This window comes from Cydia pomonella, unplaced genomic scaffold (genome assembly GCF_033807575.1).
Source record: "Cydia pomonella isolate Wapato2018A unplaced genomic scaffold, ilCydPomo1 PGA_scaffold_56, whole genome shotgun sequence".
NCBI classification, from domain to species: domain Eukaryota; kingdom Metazoa; phylum Arthropoda; class Insecta; order Lepidoptera; family Tortricidae; genus Cydia; species Cydia pomonella.
In genome coordinates, this window is record NW_026907889.1 from 136,150 (window position 1) to 141,874 (window position 5,725).

Genomic DNA, 5,725 nt, shown 5'->3' on the forward strand with positions numbered 1-5,725 from the left:
TTGTGACCAACGTTATCAGTACTCAGAGTGAACAGTGATCCAGTGAGGCTAATATGAACTTAAGGTAAACTTTGTGTGAGGAATGGGGTCGCTATAAGGGGAGGTTTGGAGGCGACTATTAAGCTCAAGAAACCAGGTAGATAATCATGTGATACTCATGTTATATGTAGGTAATAAAGTCGGACACCAGCACAACTCATATCGTCATCTCACTAACATCCAGGCCTCATAGGTATGTGGTAGATTTACATATCGCTTTCCAGTATCCGTAAAAGCATTAGCTCATTCGATAGGTTAATAAGTATGGTGAGCTTGACGACAATCATGACTCCATTGTGCCCAGATCCCAAATAGTTTTTAAGGGTTCTTTATGCGACAAATTCTCTCTTTGTTTCTAAACAATTTCCCCACAGTACGATCACATAACGTAATTGGAAGCACACATAGGCATAATACACGGAATTCTTTAACCCTTTACGGCCGGGAAAAATATTTTGCAAAGATTCATAAAAAATGCATGTGAACCGTTTTTAATTGTTATAAAATACGCGTATAAAATGTTTAAAAAAATCCTAGTGTCCTTTATCATAAAAAAAATCGCGTGCACGAAAGTGACGTTCAGGAACTATCTGGAAATGCACGAACGTGCAAATTCATTGAGTTTTGTAAAATAATATGACTAAAACGCAACATTTTACATAACAATGCATGTGTATGCTGCACATGCATAGCATATGAAGTAATCAGTATTCAATTTAGCATAATTATCACAATTTTCTTTAAGAATCAACATCTTAACGATTAAATCTTAATTGTTATAAAATACGCGTATAAAATGTTTAAAAAAATCCTAGTGTCCTTTATCATAAAAAAAATCGCGTGCACGAAAGTGACGTTCAGGAACTATCTGGAAATGCACGAACGTGCAAATTCATTGAGTTTTGTAAAATAATATGACTAAAACGCAACATTTTACATAACAATGCATGTGTATGCTGCACATGCATAGCATATGAAGTAATCAGTATTCAATTTAGCATAATTATCACAATTTTCTTTAAGAATCAACATCTTAACGATTAAAAACAATAATCAACAATTGTAAAGTACTCTCAATTCAACTACATCTAAAGGAAATGCTTGAAAAAATTATTTTGACGTGTAACGAACACGTTGCATTTAATACAACGAGTAATAGCCCTGCTGAAGCAGTCTGAAATTGGCGGGCTCTTGGAGATTTGGTATCGTCAAATTGAAGCATCATCTGAAACATCACTCAGACGCCTCAGACATGCTTCACTACGTCGTTTTCTTGGTGGTTTAACCAACATTTCTAAGATTTTGAAGCGAAAATCGAGTAAATCCAGTATTTCGCACCTAGGACGGCCTATGGCATCACAATCAAGCGAATATCCATAAAATGAATATTGATTCATTCACATGTAAAAAGAAAGAAAGAATTTAGTTTCAGTGTCCATCTCCTTGTTTAAAAAAAGGTATATCAACGCCTCCCATGGGTTTATTAGTTCATAACTTTTTCTGAAGCTGTAACATACACGTATGACCGAATCTTTATCTCCCATCTCTTGACAACCTTAATGCTGATCGTTCCCGAGCAGTTAGACAGTAGGAAAACATATTTGTTCTTTCCTCCTAACTAGTGACACTGGGTCTGTCACCATCAGCAGACTCTCTTTAGGTACATCTCATCGTATTCGTCGTTGATTCTTTGATTTCGTTTTCAATTCATTCAAAAAGCGAATAAGGGAATTCTTCGAGGTCATCGTATAATTCCTCAATATGTGATATACTCGTATCATTATTGCACAAAATTTCAAGGAATTTTTTGCCTCTTAATGGACGCTTAAAAAAACACAAATCTAACATTACAAAACGAAAAGTATTATAAAACTATCAAACATATGACTATTTCTTTTGATTTGATTTTCTGCGCAGAAGCCGGATAGACAAAAACTTGCAAATAGTTATGACCATCGATTTACGGGCTACGGCCGAACCCACAAATTCGTGCACTTCTTTTTTAGGAGCATGTAGTTTCCCCTTAATAACTTATTGTTACTCTAATTTGTGATAAATAAACACACATAACTCTTTTACTGTAATAATTAAGTATTAAATAACAAGTTTGATACCAAAATTATACAAAATTAAGAACTTACGTGTGCCACTACTCCCATCAAAAAATGCCACCATCTTCAAAGCAGTCTCGCGACGGACTGATCCTACTGACCTGCGGTATTTAGTACTGAAACGTGTCGCTAATGTCTGCAGATTCGATCGGAATAGGTCTGAGCTCGAAAAGACAATTTACTTGCGGGCAGGATTTTTTAAAAGTAATTTGCAGAATTATATCGAACCGGTCGTAAAGGGTTAATAGCGTAAATGAATTTATGTAATTTCCTGCCCAGTGTCAATATGGTTATTCCAAGTCAGATGGTCATCAGTGTGAACACCTAAACACACAGTATTGTTTGCAGTATTGCAGGAAGAAACATCTTCTTTTCTTTGAAACTTGATCGAGAGTATCATTGAGATTATGTTTTAAGCCTGAAGATTGAATTTGATCGTCAATATTTAGAAAAGCTTTTTTATAGTCCTTCTATCTTCTTACCTATTAAATCTTATACTTTACTAAAAACTATTTTCTACGGAAAATTCTCATTAGAAAATTGTTAGCGGCTATCCGGCGCATTGAAGCGTTTAGGTTCCAAGTTAGTGGCTGGAGAGACGCCAACGCGCTATCTGAGGCGCTGAGCGCGGAGACAGACTATTTGGCAACTGCGAGACTGGAATTAACTAATCGTCTGGATACATCGATAAACTTATTTATTGTAGCCGCGTATAAAGATTGCGATCGACGATCATTTAATTTATTTTTATTCTTGCAACAAATTTAATAAGTCTGAGAATTTAAATATTAATTATTTCTAGTGAGAAAATGCTAATGACAACATAAGTATAGGTATACATGAATACAGAAAAATGTATTCCCTCAACGAATGGTAAAAAAAAACCCTTCAATTTCCTTTGACTACTCCAAATGACTATAATATGACCCGAGGGCTAAACAGTAATCAATAAATCATTAAAGTTCGCGCTTATCGAAGGGACGAGGGAGGGAGTTGAGTCAATTCCTATCTATTAATATTAGAACTGACCGCATCCCATTGGTAGTATTATATTCCATTTGAAACTGTTCACAAGCCACAGACAAAACTTGTCTGCGGTAAGCGTGTAGTCCAAGGTCTTCATTGATAACTTTTTTTAGGGAGCTTCTCTTCACAGACATCTGTATTGCCAAAAACTTTTGCTTCCGGACGGGGTTTCTTGCAATTTTCGCCTTCACTGCCTTTATTAGAGCTGGGGTCCGAACGGTGCGTGGTCTTCCAGACCTCAGGCGTCAATTCATTGGATAAAATATTACAAGCTTTTATTTAACTTGCCCTGTTAGTATGTATGGGACAAATCTTGCAAGTTAAATTTGACCCACTTCCCGGTTTCCGATGAAGCTGAAAATTTGCATACATATGTAAATCGGGTGAGAATGCAATATTATGGTACCATCAAGTTGATCTGATGATGGAGACAGGAGGTGGCCATTGGAACTCTGTGGTAAAACAACGCAATCTAATTGTGTTTGGGGTTTTTAGAATTGTCTCGATGAGTATTAGTTGTCTGTGGAAAAAAAGTACAGTCAGCGATAAAAGCTTGTACCAAAAATGTTTTTTTTTCCATAAACATATTCGATTTTACCAACATCCCGTAGGTGAAGCAAATCCTGATTATTAATTTACGGTGTTATCAAGCTTAAATACTAAAAATTAGAATAAGTTCAACCACCAAAGCATCACCATCGTTGCATCATCGAAAACCCACATATATATTACTAATAATTATAGAAACGTGAGAAACTCGTATTAAAGAAACCAAATTTAAATTTATGTTTCAAGGATCAATTAAGAATGTCGTTTGGAGGTTAATTTATATTCATAAGTTTTGTCAAAAAATGTACAGTCGATGTTAAATATTTATTTTATTTTATTAATTGACAATATGTTTACACGGCATTACAGACAAGCCAATACACTGAGAAAAACGTATATCTCAGTCTTGATATTGTCCAGATATTGTTGTGCATATGTGCACCTCGGCCGCTCCAATTTAATTACCAAAAGATGGTAACCCTTATTATGTAACTACTTAAAGATGGTAACCCTTATTATGTAACTACCAAAGGATGGTAACCCTTATTATGTAACTACCAAAATATGTTAACCCTTATTATGTAACTACCAAAAGATGGTAACCCTTATTATGTAACTACCAAATACAATATGTGAGATGTGAGGAATGCATTTTAACTTGGAGAGAGGCTGGGAGAAGCGGGCAGAAAGAGATTTGAAACAAAGTTTTCCTTTGATGCATTTACTGAACAATTGGATGGTATCCTCACCAGAGAAAGGCAGATTATTTCCGAGGCTAGGGCTATTGATTATGAACGGCTGGGTCATCGGGGTGGGGCCTCGGGTGAGGCTCCGATGGTCATGTCCGTGTTCCTCTCTGTCGCTGCTCGGTACGCGCCGCTTATATAGGTGCGCGGCGTCGGTGTCCGCGGGGCAAGGGGTGGCCGCTGCTCTCCGGTCACCGATGCGTTGTGACGTAATCGTGACGTCACAGAATAATTCACCGAGCAAAGTTAATTTCGTGTATCCGACTATTCTCCTCCTCTACTGGTATTTCTCAACTGATTCTCGTGCAAATTTGCGAGCGGGTTCTATAATAGAGTTTTTTTGTCGATGAAGGTTCGCGAGGTTTACAGCTCTCTTTTAGAAGATTTAAATTTCAGATTCCCACATCCTGGCGTGGCTCATTCCTCGGCGGCGGCACCTTAGAGCTGTTCTTCGAGCTCCAGCAGTCTTTGAGCGGGGGCGGCCTGGCCGGGCTGGCGCTGGCCTGCCTGGTGCAGCTGGCGTCCGTGCGCCGCTCGCTGTTCGGCAACAACGAGCGCGCCAAGTTCCTCAACCGCCTGGCGCACGGCGTGCTCACCATATTGGAGAACACACAGGTACTAACACAAAAATAATCGATGTTATTCCACTAGAGAACATGTAACGAGACGCCTCGTCAGCAAGGCGTGTTGCAACCTAATATACTAAACCTATATTAATAACTATTTTATTTTATAATGTAGTACACTAGATGAGTGTAGTACATTCATTATAGATTAGTTTAATATAAATTATATTAAACTAATCTATATGAATTTATGCTATGAACGTCAATACGATTATAAAATGTCTAGAAATATAGATACATACACGTCATCATCAAAAATCAATACTTAATAAATTCTTCACAATATCAAATACATAATGATATAATAACAAATGGAAAAAAGTACATATAAGAGATTCCCTTGATTACAAATTACCATGTCCACATATTTCTTTTAAATCGCGTTTGAATCAATACAGATCACTGAATACATTGATAAAGATGAGTACAATCTAATACAATTTCGTGCTTCGAATTTGACAGGTGAACGAGATGGCGCTGTACATTTGCGGCAACTCTGATTGTCAAGTTGACGTTTGACAATTCAGTGACGGAAAAACATATGGCGCAGTACAGCGCCATCTGTTTTGGAAGTCAAACTAAGGGGCACGTTTTTTATCCTTTAGCTCTCTATTACAAACAATTATCT